This window comes from Ambystoma mexicanum, chromosome 1q (genome assembly GCF_040938575.1).
Source record: "Ambystoma mexicanum isolate Mex_15411 chromosome 1q, UKY_AmexF1_1, whole genome shotgun sequence".
NCBI classification, from domain to species: Eukaryota; Metazoa; Chordata; class Amphibia; order Caudata; family Ambystomatidae; genus Ambystoma; species Ambystoma mexicanum.
In genome coordinates this window covers 1403938161-1403958949 of record NC_090922.1, presented here as the reverse complement: position 1 = coordinate 1403958949, position 20789 = coordinate 1403938161, and the positions used below count along the sequence as shown (strand labels likewise).

The 20789-nt window shown below is 45.3% G+C and overlaps 1 pseudogene; it reads left to right on the top strand.

Annotated features, from left to right (window-relative positions):
- Window positions 1-20789, top strand: part of LOC138548266 (vitamin D3 hydroxylase-associated protein-like) — a 614371-nt pseudogene that overhangs the window by 565140 nt on the left and 28442 nt on the right.

Sequence of the window (20789 nt, the reverse complement as noted above, 5' to 3'; positions counted from 1 at the left end):
GCGAGGAGCGTGGACATATTCAGCAGGTTCCCAGGATCTCTCTTGGGGGCCGTAGCCTTTCCAGTCAATTAGGTAGAATAGTTTAGATTTGGAGATCTTGGAGTCCAGAATGCTTTTGACTTCAAACTCGAGTTCTCCATCAACTAGGATAGGTTTTGGAGATTTGGTTAGTCGGGTTTGAGGTTGCACGGGTTTTAATAGAGAGACGTGGAAGACCGGATGTATCTTCATGTGCGGGGGCAAGTCCAACTTGACCGCTACTGGGTTTACTATGGTAGTGATGGAATAGGGACCAAGGTATCTTGGGTTGAATGTGCGTGGCCCTTTTAGCGATAGATATTTGGTGGATAACCAGACTTGATCCCCTACTTGATAGTGAGGGGCTTCCTTCCGATGTTGATCTGCTCCTTTCTTGTATTGTTCTTTAGCCCTTTGAAGGTGAGAAACAGCTTCCTTAAAGGCTTGGGTGATTGTAGAATGCAGGTAGTCTACTGCTGGTGTTTCAAGATCTTGGAGGGGATCCAACTCCGAGGTTCGAGGGTGACTGCCGTACAAAAGAAAAAACGGGGTTTTCCCAGTTCCCGAATGGACAGAGTTATTGTAGGCATACTCGGCTATCCAAAGGATATCTTTCCAAGTTTTTTCAGTTTGTTGCAGCATGCAGCGTAAATACTGTTCCAGAGTTTGATTGGTCCTCTCGGTTTGTCCGTCGGTCTGAGGGTGGTGACTGGTCGATAGTCTCACATCAATTTGCGCCGACCGACAGCAACTTCGCCAAAAATGAGAAATAAATTGACTACCTCGATCCGAAATTAGAACCGAAGGAAAACCGTGCAGTCGGACGATGTTTTCGAGAAATTCTCGGGCCAGAGTTGCTGCTGTTGGCAAGCCTTTGAGCGGAATGAAATGCGCCATCTTGGAGAATAAGTCCACGATTACTAGAATCGTATTGTATCCGGAGCATGGAGGTAGATCGGTGATGAAGTCCATAGAAAGCGTATGCCAAGGACGAGGTGGGATGTCAATAGGGCGTAAGAGGCCTGCTGGTCTTTCCTTTTGACTCTTGTTTTGGGCGCATACTCCACAGGACATTATAAAGTCTCTGATATCTTTTTTCCAAGCCGGCCACCAGAAGTAGCGCTTGATCTTTTCTGAGGTCTTGGCTATACCGGGATGACCTTCCATTAAAGATTCGTGATAACAAGAGATTACTTTTTTCTGTAAATCTGTGCTGGGTAGGTATAATCGTTCTTGGAAATACAATAAGTTGTCCTTTACTGCAAAGTCCTTTCCCTGCAGATGCCAATTCTGTATGTCTGCTGGAGTTACAAGTTGCCTGGCTTTATCCTTAACTTCCTCTATGGATTCTGTGGTGATTACACCCAGAATTCTTTGTTCGGGAATGATTGGTACAGGTTTAGGGTTGATCAAGTGTTCTTCCACTCCCATCCGAGAAAGGGCATCGGCTTTACCGTTCTTGGTACCAGGTCGATAGGTAATTATGAAGTCAAACTCGGCAAAGAATAATGCCCAACGGAGTTGTCTAGAGGATTGGGCTTTTGCGGTTTTCAAATATTGCAGGTTTCGGTGATCCGTAATCACCGTAACGGTGTGTCGGGCCCCCAGCAGATAATGCCGCCAAGCCTTAAAGGCAGACTTGATAGCCAGAAGTTCCTTGTCAGTAATCGTGTAATTGACTTCAGGAGGCGAGAATTTGCGGGACCAAAATGCCACGGGATGCAACTGATTGGTTACCGGGTCCTTTTGTGATAGAACTGCCCCCATGGCAAGGCTTGAAGCATCAGTTTCCACGATATAGGGGAGTTCGGGGCGAGGGTGTTTTAAGATTGGTGCAGAGATAAATTTAGTCTTCAAATCCTGGAAAGCTTGTTCCGCCTCGGTAGACCATTCAAAACGTTTGTTTTTCTTTAACAAGGCAGTGATGGGCTGGACTATTCGAGAGAACTCGGGGATAAACCTGCGGTAAAAGTTAGCGAAGCCTAACATGCTTTGCACAGCTTTTACGGAGGATGGTGATGGCCATTTGAGAACTGCATCGACCTTCTTTGAATCCATACGCACTCCGCCAGGTGATAATATGAATCCCAAGAATTCAACTTCAGTCACGTTGAAAACACATTTTTCCAACTTAGCGAAAAGTTTGTGTTGACGCAATCTTTCGAGGACCATTTTCACGTGTTTCCGATGTTCAGATTCCGATGAAGAATAAACGAGAATGTCGTCGATGTAAACAACAACACACACATCTATGAGCTCTCTGAGGACATCGTTCATAAAATATTGAAAGGCGGCCTGGGCATTGCAAAGTCCGAAGGGCATGACCTGATATTCAAATAGCCCATACTTGGTGCGGAAGGCCGTCTTCCATTCATCGCCCTCTTTTACTCGTACCAAGTGGTAAGCTCCTCTAAGATCCAGCTTTGTATATATGCATGCTTTTCTGACTTGGTCCAGGAGTTCAGGGATCAAAGGTAACGGATATCTATTCTTAACGGTGATCTGGTTCAGGGAGCGATAATCGATACAAGTTCTAAGGTCTCCTTCCTTTTTTGGAACGAAGAACAAAGCTGAAGAGGCAGGGGACTTGGAGGGACGAATAAACCCATTTGCCAGGTATTGATCCAGGTATTGTCGAAGGTGAAGGTTCTCAGGCTCGGTGAGGGCATAAATTCTACTACAAGGAGGAGTAGATCCAGGTATCAGGTCTATCTGGCAGTCATAAGACCTATGAGGAGGTAGAGAGTTAGCCTGCTCCTTCCGGAAAACATCTTGGTATTCTAGGTATTCGGGAGGTAACTGGGGAGTCTCTGAAGAAATTGCTGCCAGTGCAACACCAGGTGGAGGGTGACACGTAGAGACACATTCTGGAAACTGGACCGTTCTTGCTCGCCAATCGATCAGAGGATTGTGTTTCTCTAACCAAGGTATTCCTAGAATAATCTGGAACTGAGGGGCCTTGATCACATCGAACACGATCTTCTCATGGTGTCCATCTTGACTTACTAGCGTCACCTCTTGAGTGGTATGCGTTACTGGCCCGGAGGCTATCTCCGTACCATCCACCGTAGTAATGACGTCCTTTACAGCCTTGGGACAAAGAGTTAGATTCATCCTCAAAACCATTTCATGATCCACATAATTGCCGATGGCACCGCTGTCGACGTAAGCTTCAATTGCATGTGATCGACCCGGATTATCAGGGCTAATGAGGACCATAGGTATCACGAAATGCGAGGTCACGGAACTGGTTTTCACGCTCGGCAAGAGGACCTCTATTCTTGTCAGGCGAGGTCGTTTCCCTGCTCAGAGTTTGTAACTGTGGTAACTGTATCTCCTACTGCCTTCTTGGCAGGTTTCACCGGACAGTCTCGAAGAAAGTGCCCTGAGTTTCCGCAATATAGGCATAATTGCAACTGTTTTCTCCTTTCCCGCTCCCTTTGTGTTAGAGGACCTTTCAGACCCCCTATTTGCATGGGTTCCCCGGAGTCTACTCCTTTGGAAGGAGTTGGCGGTTTGGAAAATACTCGAGCATCAAACTTGGAACGATCGGCCTTCCTGTTCTGCAGTCTGTGATCTATTTGAACGACCAAGTCTATATAATCCGAACAGTCTTGTGGGGGATTCACTACTTGGGCTAAAACGTCTTTGAGCTCTCCACGTAGACCTCTATAAAACAGCGTAATCCTTTTGTCCTCAGGCCATTGAGTTTCCACTATTAGTCTATTGAAAGATGCAATATAAGCCAAAAGGTCTTGATTACCCTGTCGCAACGAAAGAAGCTCATTGTCCAAGGCCTGCCGCTGTGCATGTCTTGCGAACAGTTTTTCCATACTAAGCTGAAAGGCTTGAAAATCATGGAGAACCGGATCATCTTGATTAACTAGAGGGATCGACCAGTCTGCCGCATTGCCACTAAGGTACGAAAGTACAAAAGCTACTTTAGCTTGATCAGTTGGAAAGGCTGCTGGCCGGCATAAGAAGTGCAACCGGCACTGATTGATAAATACCGCAAACCTCTTTGGGTCACCAGAAAATCGTTTGGGCGGAGCCAGAGGTACATTCCCAGGTAGGTTGATCTGCACTGGATTCATAGAGGATGTTGAAGGAAGATTTACCCCTGATTCGGGTAGCGGGGTCTGTCCGGCTTGTGACTGTAGCAATTGTCTAGCAAGATCATCTGTTCTCTCCTTGGAAATAATTAGTTCCCTCCTTAGAGCGTTCGTTTCCTGACGAGCTGCATGCACTTCTGCCCTTAGTTCCCCAAGTAACCGGGCTAGGTGGTCAGTATCCGAGGTTTCCATAGCGCCTGGGCGAGAGTTTTGCGGTAGGCTTTGCGTTCTGTAACGCTCACCTGATTCTCGCAGAGGCGCCGGTCTTGACTGGGCGACTACCGTATCTTCAAAGGTGATGTGCAGCACCCGGTTGGCTCTTTGGGCTGGACCTCTGTGCCCTGTATGCCTGACGTGCAGAGTAAGATGTCTGCAGATAGAAAATACGGGGTTAATGAACTGGGGTTATTGGGGTGTCCCTATCTCTTTCCTCTTCTCCTCTCCTGTAGACCCCCACAGGTTAACGCTCTCACCTTAGGTAAGTGAATGCCGAGCTCTCCATCTGCCTCGGGGTAGGGTGCTGTAACCAGTTTCTTCACTGGATAGGTAGCGCAGGCCTCTTGACTTCAGAGGACTGCTGTCCGTCGTTTACTGCACGAACGGTAAGTTTCGAGTAACTCAAATGTCTTTAAAGTCTGTAATAATGATGTCTCTTGTTTTGCAGGGTTCCGGCGATGGCGGATGACGGGCTGAAGTGAGTTGAAGATGGAGCCCGTGTGATGAATAGAAGCGCCTGATAGCACGTAAGTAAGCGCTTGTTGCCAGCTTCACGAAGCGCTCTAACTGTCTTTTTATTTTGCAGGTACAAGTTCGGAGCGGCTGCAGGGTGCCGGGATACCCACTGGGTTAGATGTGGAAAGGAGTAATGGCACGTGAGTATTAAAGTTCCCCAATGTCTTTAAACGCACCTTGTTTTGTCTTTCAGATGCGAGATGCAGCGCCGACGGCCTCCGGAGCGTGCGAAGAGTTGGTAAGCTTTTGTCTTTCAGATGCCGGAATGCAGTGTGAAGACCTCCGGAGCGCACAAAGAGTAGGTAAGCCTTTGCCTTTCAGATGCCGGAATGCTAACCTGTTCTTTCTTGTCTTTATAGGTGTTGCTGAAGACTGGATTCAGGATGGTAAGCCTTTTTCCTTAGGCCCAGGACCGGATGCAGAAGACACGATGAGCGTTCTGCTGCAGAGGGTGCAGAATAACGCAAAGCAAGATTCATCCACCGGGTGTGGTTTAAATAGCCTCCTGTAGTGCTTAGGTGTCTCCTTCCACAGCCACGCCTAAGTAAGAAAAGAGTTCCTGGTAAAAAAAGAGTTCCTGCCTTCCAGAAGAGTTCCAGTGTTCTGAATCTAGGGAGTGGCTCCAGCCCCACCCAACAGGAAAAGTAGTTCCAAACAGAAGAGGATCAGAGGCTCAACTGGCAGGCAAGTAAGCAGCATGGTCTGCTGCAGGTAAGTCCACCCAAGCATTATGAGCCCGGCGCTTCCAGCGCTGGGACTGGGCATATTTATGAGCCTGGTGCCACTGGCGCCAGGACTGGGTCCAAAAGGTCCCAATTGGGACTGGTTGGCACTCGGAACCTGGGTTATGGATCTGCTTCCAAGGGAGTTGGGAAAACCCTGACCTTTTGGAAGCAGAGATCATGACAGTATCTAACTCTTGTGGCAGTCCTTCTCCGCATAGGTCACATTCTCCCATACACAAGTCTAATTTTTGCCAAATTCTTTGCGTTTCATTTGTTTTGATCAGATTTAATCAGAAGATCAAAAGTTCTGCGCACCAGGCAGCGTTAGGAAATCATCTTATGTAGGGCAACTTGTATTTGCTGGATTTTTCACAGATTCTAATGACTTTGCAACTTTTCATGTTACAAAATGCTGCTCTGTTTGAGATCGTCTGTTTTCATTACTGCACATTTTACCTTGTCAGGGTGTGTTACTAGATCTTCCCTCGATGTGCCGCTGTGAGTTAATATTCTTTCAGCATCCCCTTGCAGAATCCTCAGGTATTCCCTTTTTTCGGTTGCCATGTGCTCCTCAAGATCTTCATATATGGAGCATTTGTGTGGATACATTATTAATCTGTATAGTGCTAATAGTTTCCAGTGAAAGTATGCTTGTAGGGACTGCAATCCTAGTTCGTATCTCAGCCAGGCAGTAGGGACGGCCGAAGGAAGTCGTAGCATTTTTTCCAGATGTTTCCTACCAAGCAACCCCTATTGTATTTCCGTGCCCTGGGATGAATGTCCATAGAGAATTGGTGATACTATTTTCCCTGTATAGAATGTTATTAAAGGTAGCAGCGAGAATCCACATAGTGACTTCAATCATTTTTTGAGTTAACAAGATTTCAAGGTTTGATTGGTTCTCATTTGGAAGCTCAGATATTTTATGGTTTTACAACTGGGAGAACCTGACTATACATTTTCCTAGAAAATGTTTTTTATTTGTATGAACGTTTGCCTGTACTTCGCAAATTTGAATCCTGGCAGGGTCTCTGTTTCTCCTAGGTTGATAAATTCAATCTCATTACATTGCGCAAGAATACTATTTATTGTCACATTGCTTGGATTCACTAGGGAATTGGCATGGTGTACTATGAAGTGCTATATTATAGCCTGGCATTGAGTGTTGTGACAAGGCCAGTAGCCCTCCCAGCAGGCCATGGGAGGGATAAGGAGGAATCAGACCCAGCCCTTACCATGAGTGAAGGGGTATAAGAGAGGACCCCACTTCATGTTTTTCCCCGGTTTCCAGCATTGATTTTTGCAGACCATTAGATGCTCCAGCCTTGCCTCCATTACAAATCTCTTGCTAGTGTCATTTTATTTTAGAGAAACAGCAACCAACAATACGGTATACTTCAAGGATCCACAGCGATAGAGGAACAAACCTCTAAAATAATCCATGACTCCAAAAGACTCAAATACCACCAGCCACGGGAAGCCCCAGTGAAGAGGAAGAGCGTTGACAGATAAAGCTGCGGCAGTGTGCTTCTTGCAGCAAGGACGTGGAGCAGCACAAAGGAACTTCTTCATGTTGGCACCAGCCTTTAAGGTCTTCCTTGACCACCAGAGATAGGATGCTGAGCCAAACCCTTCCTCCGCTGATGGGCTTACTTTGAGACCCCACGTGAACATTTCCTGGAACATGAAGCCAAACATGGGCCTTCCAAAGCCGTCATCTTTGATAATCGGCAGGCCTGTGGAGAGAAAGTGGGTGGAGCTCAGCCACCTCCTTATGATTTTTCATTATACATACACTCCCCGGGTGGAGAGGTCAGTGCCGGATTGGCGAAGGATAGTTACCTAATCTCAGCAGAGGGAGGGGAATTGAAGCAGAGGACAGGAAGCAGTAAGTATGGGTTTTTTCAAGTTAGGTCACAGGTGGAGGTGGAGAACGATCAAGATACAAGCAGAACGAACAAAGGATTTTCAGCTTGACAAAAAGATAGCTCGAGCATGTGCAGCACTGGCTAATGAGTGAAAGTGGTTCTGCATTTTTAATGTGCATATTTGTGTGGCAGGCGAATGCATAAGAAGTGTAAAGAATTACAGGAAACATATGTACCTCAGCCAAAGGAAAATTGTGTAGTAAGTTAGGAGGTGGGAGTAGTAGGTTGGGAGGTGGGAGTAGTGGTATGGAGGTGGGAGTAGTGGTATGGAGGAGAGAGTAGTTGTGTGGCGAAGCAATTAGGAGTACAAGAGGGTGAGTGGAGCAGTCTAACGGTGGGGACGATACCTAGGAGGGGTGGGAACATCTAAGGGACAGAAGATTGGAGGGAGGAGTGAGAAGGAGGAGGGAAGAGGAAAAGAGGAAAGGATGGAGAGGCAAGAGTGGATGTGTTCAAAGAAGCCTGCATGTTACAGGGTGTTTGTACGGCACCATCCCACATCTCAGGAGAAAAAATAATGACTGGATAGAGTGTGGCTAGAGTGTGGACAGTTGGGAAGTGCCTGAGGGAGTTTAGTCAGCCTGCTTTTTGGTTACCTTATTCATTGCAAGTATAATATTTAGACAGTAAAGGTCAATGGAGTTTCAAGACGCCAGGGCAAGGGAGGAGGTTCATTTCAAGATGAGAAGGCAGGGCCCAAAGGCCCCTGAAAACCTCAGTAAAGACTTATGAACTGCCCCAGAGAGATGGAGGGAGTCTTTTTGTTTGTAAAACTCATCCTTGTGTATAATGCCAGCTGGTAGTTTGTATGGTCTTTAGTTTCTTTTAATTGTATGGTGTGTGGAAGTGATGGACAGCTCAGGGATATCTCAAGCTAGGCTTTGATGACACCCAAGCAGCTTCTTTCAGTAAAGCACTATCGACTCTAGGATTCACTCAGTCCATCAGGTAGCCCACCCATAGGAATGGTCGCACCCTTAACTGGGTCGCGCACCACAATTGTTCTCTCAGAATTATGGACATCTCCCCTATTCCGTGGTTATATCACCATGCCCTTCATTTTGAACTTAATGTCTCCAGGGGCAAAGCTAAACAAACCCCCTTACCTCCAGTACGGCCCAGAAGCTCCTGCCAACTAACGAAAGAAAGGCTTACACCCTACCAGTCACCCAGAAATCCTAGAAAATGCGTTCAAAACCATCATCTCTCATGCAATTGACGCCATTGCCTCACTCATCTTGAAAAAAGCTAAGCGTTTCAAGCACTCCAACGCCTGGTTCTCGCAAGAACTGCTTGAGTTTACAGCAAAAAAATGGACGGCGCTCTCCCACTGGAAAGCAAACCCAAATTACTCCTCAAAGTCCGTTTTTAAAACCATCTCCAAAGAATACAAAACAGCCATTATTAAAGCAAAAGCATCCTTGTTCAACTCCTGGATTGCAAATGTGAAATCAGGAACCAAGGAGATTTTTGCCATCTTCAGGGAGTTGGAAACCCCCACCACCCCCTCACCAACACTCAAGAAAGATGAAGACTGGTGCAACACTATCCAGACTGCTATGTTGGACAAACTTAACATGCTGCAGGATAAAATCTTAGCCCATCAACAGGCCCTCAGTCACATTATATCTCTATCACACAACAGTACTGCTGGTGACCCCCCCTTCGCATTCAATGATATGAGCGAACAAGAAGTTATTGCCCTCCTCAAATCAATTAAACCAAATTCTTGCAAAGGTGACGTCTGCCAGGCTCAACTGATTAAAGACTGTGCCCTTCCCCTTGCTCCATTCTTCACAGCATTCATTAATGCCTCCTTCCAGTCAGGCCACATCCTTACTGGTCTCAAGGAAGCCTGGGCATGTCAGCTCTGTAAAAAACCAACACTTGCCCCGACGGTCCCAGGGAACTACAGACCCATTACGACAGTCCCCTTCTTTTAAAAAATTCTTGACAAGGCAGCTTATCTGCAAATACAAAAATTCCTTGAGGACAACAACTTGCTTGGCCTCCGGCAGTCGGGTTTCCGTCTGGGGCATGGCACCGAAACTGCACTCCTAGACTTAAAAAATCAAATGGACAATTTCAGAGATGTGGGCAAATCCGCCCTCCTTCTACTCCTTGATTTGACCTGGTGGATCACAATACCCTGTGTCACCATCTCTCGTCTGCTGCCAACCTCTCCCCTACAGCCATTGCTTGGATCACCTGGTTTCTCCAGGAAAGGGTTATGAAAGTCTAATCTGACTCAGCCTGTGCCCACCCAAGCTTCATTAAATGTGGAGTCCCTCAGAGCTCCTGCATCTCACCCACCCTGTACAACCTGTTTACCAAGCCTCTGTTCCACATTCTGGATGCCTTGTGCATCACATACACTAACTATGCTGATGATACAGAGGTCCTCATCCCCCTTACGGGTGACTATGAAGCCGATATGGGTACCCTCAAGTCCATATATTCCACCATCCAAACTTGGATGGCAGAAAACTGGTTGTGTCTCAACGGAAACAAAACTGAGCTTCTGCTAATTGGATCTCCTGCCACCCTCAGGAAATTGGCCAAACAATACAGCTTGTTTACGATTGACCACCTAACAATCCCAGTATCACAAGCTGTAAAGACCCTGGGGGTCTACCTGGACTCTGACCTCTCGATGAACAGGCATGTCAATGCCAAAGCATCGACCTCAGACTACCACTCGAAATTGATCAACGCAGCCAGACCATTCCTTTCTGAACAAAACTGTCTAAACATTGCTAGAGCAATAATTGGATCTAGGTTAGACAACTGCAATGACCTATTTCTAGGGACATCCACTAAAAACCTTACCAAACTGCACATAGTCCAAAATAATGCCCACAGGCTGCCACTGGCATCTCCAAAAAGGTGCACATATCTGAAACTAGGAAGCAGGTTCACTGGCTCCCCATTAAAGAGAGGATAGTCTTCAAAGCTCTCACCTTAACACACAAATGCTTCTATAACTGACCACCTTTGTACTTGGCTCAAAGAGTTGCTAAACGGGTTCTTACTAGACCCACAAGAATGGCCTACTCTAATAGGATACCCGTGCCTAAAAGTAAGAGAGTGCGTGCAGGAGGATCCAGTTTCCCAGTTCTGGCAGCGACCCATTGGAACGCTCTGCCCCCTCAAGTTAGAAATGTTGATTCACACCTAGCCTTTATGAAACTAATTAAAACCCGGCTGTTCAACTAACCAGTAATTTTGCAACTTTCTCCATGAATACTGCATTCTCCAGTCTGACTATTTCTGTATCTCTTAATGTAACCGTTTCATGCTCACTGTAACCAAGAGCCAACTAAGACAATCTCATGCAACAGAGCCTCGATGCCCGTGGGCTGCTAGTGCGATTTTACAAATACAAATATATAAAATAAATAGTGTATTTCTCAATCCTTTGATAATTGCTCCAGATGCAAACTGTAAACTATTTTACGATTAAAGTGAGCAATTGGCTCTCGCATATTGAGCATCTTTTTGTGACTCCATCAAGAAGTGTTTTTGAACATGTACATAATGTAGCCCTATGCTATTGACTTTCTTGTTGTTTGTTTTTCAGTTGGAATTTGCCATACAGCGCGTTACAATATACTGAATTTCCCTGTTGGTGTGGTGCCTGTGAGCGCAGTTACACAGGAGGATGAAAGACAGCTGAAGAACTACACAGGGTGCCATAATGATATGTGGGACAGGTCCATGAGAAAGGTGTGTACCTAGTTGCAGGATTAATACTTTGAATGTAATGGTTAGTTTAATCATAAAACCAGGACATTTCCTTATGTTGAAGGTGATGGGCAATTTTTGGATAGACTGGATTTGTTATTTTCTTTGAAATTGTAGGAGTGCTTACTATATTTATTCTGCATGTATTGGAGGGAAATATATATGCCAGTACCATGACCAGTAACAGATTCGCTCAATAAATATAACTATATCTTCTTTCAAATGCATATGACTGAAAAATAAGTGAAGCTATCAGGCATTTTCTGGTTTAATGATATCTTCTTAAATAAGTGTTTCAATGTTTGAGCAGTAGTCAAGGCAGCTGAGAACAAAAGTGGGAATCTGGCTTTTCTATTAGGTGTTGGTGTGGATTTTCCTTGTATTAGACATGATTAAATATGCTTCTGCAGCAGTGGAAGAGTTGAACTGCTTAATCTTAAATGTATGTTGAAAGAGGATCCTAAGGTTAAAGGCCTTTGGGGGATGTTTTGAGGAAGTCAAAAGGAGAAGATATGGGGTGTGGGATTGGTGTGATGCTGGGGGATATTTGACACATTCATTGCATTTTGGAAGTGCATGAAACCATTGGAGGGGCCGCCCATTCAAGGATGGTCCCAGCATAGTTGGATATCCATCACCAGGGAGATCGGGTATGAAGAGCAAAAGGAGAGATGATATTAGTATCATCGGCAAAGAGGTGGTAGGAGAAGTCAAAGGTGCAAATCATCTTGCCCAGTGAGGAGGTCTACCGAGTAGAACATAGACGGTTCAGAACAGAGCCCCAAACAGAAGTCGGTGAAGTTCATCTGTTGCATAATGTAAAAGACAGCTTTTGAGCAGATCCCGGTACACTGGATGCAAGACCCCCATTGCAATATTGAATCACAGATGTCAGTGTTTAAGTTATTAGAGGGCCCTCGTTTTTGCCATGGTTATACCTTGTAAGTGACTTCAATTCAGCAATCCAACTAAGTCAATGCCTAGTCTGGGATGCCCAATGGAAGCCCTTATTTATATATTTTTATGTCCAGTTCTTAAATCTGGATGATGAACCCTTATATAACGCCCCTCTCTTTGAATCCCCCTGACCTCACTGAGCCAAGAAGTAGGTTGTTTCGCAAATTTAAAGGTTTATTGGAAAAATTAAACAATATATATATCACACTTGTATGAATAAATTAATACTTGATAGCACAATTATGAGTATGAACAGTGATCAACAATGGATAATATTACAGTAGCACAATTCCTTAATTACTTAGGAGTTGGTATAGAAAGTAAAAGGTAGCAGAGAATACTTTGTATGGTTTCAAGGAAAAGCAATGATGGAAAGAATGCAGCACAGAAATAAACAGGATATGGTTTCATCAAGAGATAATCTGATCACTTTTTGCCTTGTGACAACTCACTCCCCCCCTATGCAATATGAAGAGATGAAATGAGGGCACACAGGTTTTCAGGAATACAATCAGAAGCAGTTCAGTTCCCGTTCCCCCCAGCAAGCTTAGAGAAACAGGCATGATTTTAAAACACAGGCCAAATACTTTTAAATGTGGTTGCAATGAAGTGAAAAATATGCTAAAAATGATTTTAATTCCCTATAGGAGATTCAGGGTAGGTGATAGCTACTTTGAATTAGTTCAGGTCAATACTAGCAATGATTCAGGAATGATTATCAGAGTGAAAACGAATTTCAGCAGTGGAAAGCAAGAAGCAGCTATTTTTACAAGTGGTGAAATTGAGTCAAATTGCAATTGGCGGCACTTTTTCCGAGTGCGTCGATCGCGATTACGGAAAAACTATAAGGAGTTGGAATGTCGTATTGGGTTTGTTGGAAAGCTTAAGTTCTTAGCTTTAAAATGACATACGATTCAAAAGCTACAGACACTTTTGTGGAGGTAGATTTTCAGAAATGAAGTCAAGATTTCAGAATGACAGATGACACTTTTGCAGCTTTGAAATCACAGAATGGACACACGATTTCTATGCAGTTCTAATTAGGTTGAAATGGATGGGATGAGTTTACTTTAGACTAACTATGCACAGTTCTTGGCTGGATACTCACTCCTAGTTTTGGACTGGAATGGACCTCGTCACAGATCTGGTCAGGTGGGCTGCGGTTCTCTCGCCCTGGGATGGTCTCTGGCACTTGTTCTGCTCACAGCGGTCTGGTCTGGGTCTGCTATCGGCACTGCACAGCGGTCTGGTCTGGGTCTGGATACAGCTCTGCTTTCTGGGTCTGGATATGGTTCTAGCCAGAATCAAACAGCTCGCCCGGCTGTTAAATAGTTTGGTTAGGTTGCTGGATTCTGAGGCCTGCTGAGAAGGATTCAGCTTTTGGTTCAGGCCTCCCTGCTTCAAGTTCTGGAGTCCATCTGGATATGGTCCTGAAGCATGCTGCGCAGAAATCGATTAAAGGGTGGAAAATGAATGTTCCTAACTGGGTCTCAGTGGTTCTTTTTATGTCTTTTGAAAGTGGGTGGGAAGGCTGACTTTCTATGCCCAACCCTCTGAGGATGTTGATAGGTTAAACGATTTAGTGTGACCTGACTGGAGAAGGGAATTGCGAGTCAGGATGAGTCAGAGTGATGCTATGCTTATGGCTTGACTCAAGTCCCCCCCCTTAGCATTTACTTAGAAAACAATTTTTCATAACCAAACATGTTTCCAAGGTACACAAGTTGTTGAGAATACATGTACACATCCCAGATTAATTTAAGACAGTTCTCTGTTCAACCCTGATCTTTCTAAGAGCTTGGGTTCAGAAATGACATTTTGCGCTTTTAGTGGGTTTCGCCATATTGGTTTTTCATCAAATCTTCCACAGAGGTACACCCCCTCTCTGCGCAAATTACAGTAAGTTTTCATTTTTCTGATATAACCACAGTGAGTGCAATATTAATAAATAGCAGGGTTCAGTCTCAGAACATCACACAACGTCCAGCTTAGTCTCAAATTGTGAGTGAAATTTTCATTTTAAGAATCTCCAAATTGTACATTTATGTCCGCTTGGTATAATTAGTTATCAGTATTCTCACAAAACATATATTTGCTGGACACTCTGAATCAACAGTCGTTTGTCTCCGCCCCTAGAAACTTGGCTTGACTCAGAGTCAGATGTCTTACCTTCCCCCAGAGCAGTGTTGACAGTTCACACCCAAAATCAGCATACCCTATTCAGCTGAAGGCATCCTTTGTCTGGTTTTTCCTGCTAGCAGGGCATCAGTCCAGGGTGCTACTCTCCATTTGATTAACAGAAACTTGTGATTTCCTGCCTTCTTGTGTAGAGTTCTGAGGTGTGAAGGCTTCCCATTGACCGCAAACCTTTAAAAGTCTGAGCTGCATCAGGATACTGTTTAGCTTCTGAAATCCATGTCTCCTGTCAGAGTTTAGATCATCAGCGCCGGTCAGTGGTGGGCTCCGGTAATGCACCCATCTTTGGCAGCTGTCTTGAATTAATACATTTCAAAAAGGGGATTTTACTTGATAGCATATGATCCTTGCTAACATTGTGTTGATATGGATTCTGCAGTAGAGTAATGTAGAACACCCAACCAGAAGTTGGATTTTTTGTTTGGTGGTTTCGTGCCCATGATTTTAGCAATTTTTGACATCAATTAAAACGGATTTTGAACAGAACCATATTCCTTTGCACTGGTTTTGCTCTGTGTGCAGCCAAAGGATAGGGTCTGGCAATGGTCTCCTGTAATAACACTGACAGGGGCAAAAGAAGATGGTGGCCATTCTGTCAGGCTTTCACTGTGCATTTTTGGATGATTTCTTGCGAGCTGCATGCTTTCCAGCGGCCATTATGATGTTTCCTCTGCCAGTAATGCACAATGATGTAGCAGGGCTTGGATGCGTGGGTGAAACATCCCACAAGCCCCCCCTCTTGCTCTGGCCTTGATTTTCCATCAATGGAACTCGCAAGACTGGGATGTTAGCCTCATCTTCTTCTGATTCCGCAGATGACAAAGTTCAGCATCTTTTCCTCCATCAGGGTGGATCAATCGGTTCTCCTCGCCGGTCCTGATCGGATTATTGGGTGGTACTCCGGGCCCCTCGGATCTTTGCTCCCGGTCCCCGGGTCATCCTCCTTGGGCAGTCTCCATGGTTTATCTCTCCTAGGAGGACAAAGCAAAAGCGTCAGAAACATATTCATAGACATTTCCCCCACCACTATTAATGTAGTGGGGTGAACATATACATTTTTTTATCAGGAGACATTTGCATTCTTATTATGGTATTTCACACTTTAATCAGGAGACATTTGCATTCTTATCATTGTATTTTAGAGACTATATGTGGGATATTTTAGGGTTGGAAATGTATTAATCTGGAGCGGCCTCCTCTGGGATTGTAGAGAACTCCTCCAGTTGCTGCAGAGTGTGCCTCGGATGGCAACACTTTAGCTGATTAATATGGACCCACTTGTCTTCCCCTTCTGCCATACTGCCTTTGGGGATGTGGATCTTGTAGGCGACTGGTGAGATCTCGTCTATAATTTCAAAAGGTCCCTTCCATGTAGGCAGATATTTCCGCTGTTTGGCCTGGTTCCTTTGGAAATTGTATAGATAGACCCGGTCTCCTACATTGTATTCTTTCCTAGTAGTCTTCAAGTCATAGTTGGTCTTTATGCAATCGGCTGATCTCTCTAGATTTTACTGTGCATAGCAAAAGCATGTTGAAGGTGTTTTCTTAAATTTTCAACATACTCATGAGTTGTGGAGGCATTGATCAATGTCTGCTCTTGGGTCCTGTATAACAGATGCTGGGGAAGCACCATCCTGCGTCCAGTCATCAACTCAAAAAGTGAGATTTTAGTTGCAGATAAAGGGGTAGATCTGATGGCCATTTGAACAAGAGGTAATCAGATATCCCAACTTGGCCCAGAATCTGCCACCAATTTTTTTAAGATGCTCAAAATGGTTTTGTTGTAACGTTCTACTGCACCAGAAGAAGCTGGCCGGTAAGCAATATGTAGCTTCCTTTTAACCCCCAGTATCTCCCATATCTTTGTCATTACTTTGCTGGTGAAATGGCTACCTCTGTCTGACTCAATCCTTTGGGGTAGTCCAAAACACGAAAAGATGTGATTGATCATCAGGGCAGCTGCTGTTTCTGCCTTGCAGTTTGGGGCCGGGAGACATTCCACCTATTTGGTAAATAAGCATGTCACCATCAACATGTACTTATTTCCCCTAGGGGAGCGAATCACGGGGCCTATGAAGTCGACTTGCAAATCTGACCATGGCAGTGTCAGCCCCCTCTTTTGGAGAGGCGCTCGGTGTGTGAGGGATGTTGGCTGAAAGTGTGCACACACAAGACAACCCTTCAAGTATTGGTCGAGGTCCTGCCCCGTGTGTAGCCAGTATGCAACCTCTCTTAAGATCTCAAGTGTTGTCTGAAACCCCCTATGACCGGCGGTGGCCGCATCATGGGCATGATTTAACATCAGGCTTTGGAATGAGGTAGGAACCACCCACTGATCATGGTCAGCTTGGGATTTCCTTACCAACAAACCGTCTTGGATTCGGAACATTTTTGGACATTTCATCAACACTCTAAGGTCTTCTTTCCCAATGTAATCGGTATCCGTCAGGGGAAAGTTCTCAGGGTCCTCAATGTGTTGGTAAAACTTATTAATTATTGGATCCCCCTTCTGAGCCGTAATCAATTCAGCATCTGGGGTCTCTTTACTCCGTTGTGCAGTTGAAAGATCATTGTGAGCATTTGTCTGGAACCTAGTGATCGCAGTGACCTGGATTTCCCCCAACAGGGACACAATTACTAGTAGATTCCCTTGGATGGCCCCGGTTTTGGCCAGCTGATCAGCTAAGTCATTTCCAGTTTTGTCTTGTCCCTCTACTTTGGAATGACCCTTGATCTTTTTCCAGTAGATGGTCATCCCATTCGAGGTGACCAGATCATCAATATTTTGGATTAACTTTCCATGTTTCAAGGATTTGTTATTAGCACATAACATGCCTCTGGTTTTCCAATTAACCAGGTGCTCCACGAACCCATTCCGTACATAATCCGAATCTGTGATTATGACCAGTTCGTGGAGTTGATGTTGGACAGCAGTGAGGATGGCTTGATGCACAGCCATCAACTTTGCCACTTGACTACTTCGGGAACCAATCTTGTACCCGGCGGAGGGATCTGGGGGCTCATTCACCCATGCATTCCATACGCCAGCCACAAGTTCTTTCTCCCCGTTGTTGTCAACATGGTAAGAGCATCCATCCACATAGACAGTGGGCATTCCCTCACACTTGTCTTCTTCAAAGACTTTGTGTGGGGAATTAAGGTATGCCTCCATGTTGTCCTTGATTTTTAGACTTTCGTCCTCGAGACAGTTTTCTCTGGCACAATCTTGCAAGTCAGCCAGACCTTGCGCGAGGGGACTCTTCTTGTTTTGGCCATATCTGACCTCCACAGGAAAGCCTTGCATTGACAGAATCCAGGAAGTAATTTGGGAATTACTCACATTTGCGGCCTGGATTCTGTCACTTTGGAGATATTGCAGAGGCTGGTGTGGAGTCTCCACTATGATGTGTTCCCCTGGATAAACGGACACTAATTCTTCAATGCCCACACCGTTGCCAGGAGTGCCTTCTTACAATCGTTGAATTTTTCCTCCACAGAGGATAAAGTTTTGCTCACATAGGAGATTACTTAATTGACCTTGTCATGCTGTTGATATAATACTGCAGTCAAGCATGTATTAGAGAACCCTGTCCGCAAGAAAAACTCCTTGTTTATGACAGGGTAAGCTAGGCAAGGCGCTTGTGAGAGGCTTCTTTTGAGCTGTCTTACCGCCTCGGATTGTTCTGGACCCCATTCCCACTTGACCCCCCTTCAAGAGATGAATCAGGGGTCTGGTGATCTCCGCGTAGCCCTCACTGAACTTTCTGCTGTAATTAGACAGTCCAAGGAGGCTCCTTTGTTCCCACAGAGTTGTGGGGTCTTTCAGTTTTTGAAGTGCTTGCACCTTCTTTTTCTGGGGACAGAGACCCTGAGGAGTAATCTCATGCCCCAAGAAATTAAAATTGGTTCTACACCACTGTGCTTTCTGAAAGGAAAGTTTTGCTCCGGCGGCCCTCAACTGTGTCAGAACATAACGGATCTCTGCTATGTGTTCCTCCACAGTTGAGCTTTTGATGAGGACATCATTTGCATACGCCAGGTTACCCCTCGCACCCAGGTCGGGCATGGCCTTGTCTAGGAAAATGTTGAATTCATTTCCGGAGTTGAGGTATCCGAAGGGACTCCGGGTCCATGTGTACTGCTGGCCCCAAAAGGTAAAAGCCAGCTTGTATTGGTCCTACTGACAGGCACAGTCCATTATGCATTGGTCAGGTCTATTGAAGTGAATACCTGTGACCCCTGGATCTGGGCCAGCCCTTGGTCAATGTAGGGAAGAGGCCATCGGGAAGTATGGACCCATTTGTTGAGCTCCCTAAGGTCGGCGCAGAGTCTCCACTGGCCATTTGGCTTCAATATTCCCAGCACCGGACTATTGAAGGTGCTGTGTACTGTACGGATTATCCCCCGGGACTCAAGGTTCTTAATTATTTCAGTAAGGGACTCCATGGATGCGAGAGTCAAGAGATATGGCTTCACAAACACTGGAGTCATGCCAGGGTCCGTGGCAATTGTTGTTGTGTGGATGTCGGTGCGACCACAGTCATATGAGTCCACCGCAAAGAGATTTTGGAAATCCAAGAAAACCTGTTTCAACTTTTGCTTCTGCTCCAGAGTCACACAGGCATCAGCTAGGTTGACTCTCTCTTCAAGCATCTGTCTGAAGCCTGGAAAGACTTCTGATTTTGCTATCTCAGCTGCCTCCTCCAGGTGGGTGGAGAAGTCCATGGTCAGAGTGCTGATTTGGACTGGAGGCTTCAGCTGGGAAAGGCAGCCCTCATGGACCTGGAAAATCACCTCATTCCTCCTGAAGTCACATGTCACATCTTCCTTACCATAAGGGCAGGAAGTGTACACCAGGAAGTTCCCCCCATGCCGGGTAAAGATCCTGCCTGGTGTTGTATTGTCATCACTGTCACTGTCAAAACAGTCCTTGGGGATTGGTCCTAACAGTTCATTTCCTAAACCAATGGAGAAATGTCGGTCATCAACCGCCATTCCAATAATGGTGCCTGCGGCTAGAGTAATACTCTTTAAGTCGCTGTTATCCACCTCTATTGGAATGGTGTCATGTTCTAGATTCACTAACGGTGTTGGGTTTACCCCAACCCTTGCTGTTGGAGAGAAGCATTTAGATGAATATAAGCATCAGGGTTTTTCAATTTGTGTCCTCTTTTAACTTTCACTCCCAGGGAGAATTGTCGGGTCCTTTCTGGGATGGTGACTTCCTCTCCAATCTGAATTTCAACTGCATGAGGTAGCAATTGAGCTAACCTAAATGCTTTTTCTGGATCATCAAAGCCCATGGGATTATCCGCTAACCGGGACCAAGCTTTGAAGTTTATTAGGTCCAAACTAATGGCAAAGCGATTGAGAATGTCACTGCCTAAGTAAAAGGCGGCAGTGACGTCTCGCATGACCCAACAATTATGGACTATGCTCTTGTTGCCAATGGAGATTTTGAGCATACACCTGCTTGGCAGGAGATGTTTGGAATTGGGTGTTTCCAGATCCATTTCCCATTTGTCCATCAGTTTGAATGTAGGAATGACTGGATCTTTTGGGAGTTGGCGGAACATGGCTTCACTGATGAAGCTCTTACCATTGTTCACACACACTCGGGCGAGAACGCGGAGTCCTTCCCATCATTTAACTGAACAGTGATGGACAACTGCTCCCCAATTTGTTGAATGTCAGCCAGGCTCTGAGATGATTTCACATCTTTCTGGACTATAGGAGTGGGAATGTCTGATTGTGAATTGGTAAAGAATTTCAGAGTGTTTCCTTCCAGTGTGGAATACCACCTTAAACTGGAAGGAAGGTTGATTTTCAGAAATAGAGAGAACCCCCCATCACCAGTCTGTTGTCCTACTGCTATTGCTGTCACGTCTGGAATTTGGTTGTTCTGGAAGTGAAACTCTACTTGGTCAGATTTTTGTTCAACCATATGGCATGTGCCGTTTAAACTAACATGGTTGATACTCTGTTTTAGTTTTATTGGTCGGCTAGTCTGGGTCCAGAGGACCTTGTTCACACAATCTATTAGGGGTGACAACCTTCTCAGGAGGTCATTCCCTAGTAAACAAGGGGTGCCCTCTGGAGTCAATACTATGACTGGGTGTCTCACCTTTATCGCCCAATTTTAATGTCCAAATCCGCCGTCCCCTCAATGGAAATTTCCTTCCTGTCAAAGTTCTGAAGTTGTCCAGGAAGAGAGGTGAGAGGAATACGGTAATTCTCCCCCCTTCCTGCATTTAGTTCGTCAAAGGCCCTTCTGGACAGAAGGGTAGCTTGGGATCCAGTGTCCACCAGTGCCAAAATTGTACCCTGCCCCTGTATTTGTACCGGGGCATAGTATCTTCCCTCTTTCTCCTCAAGGG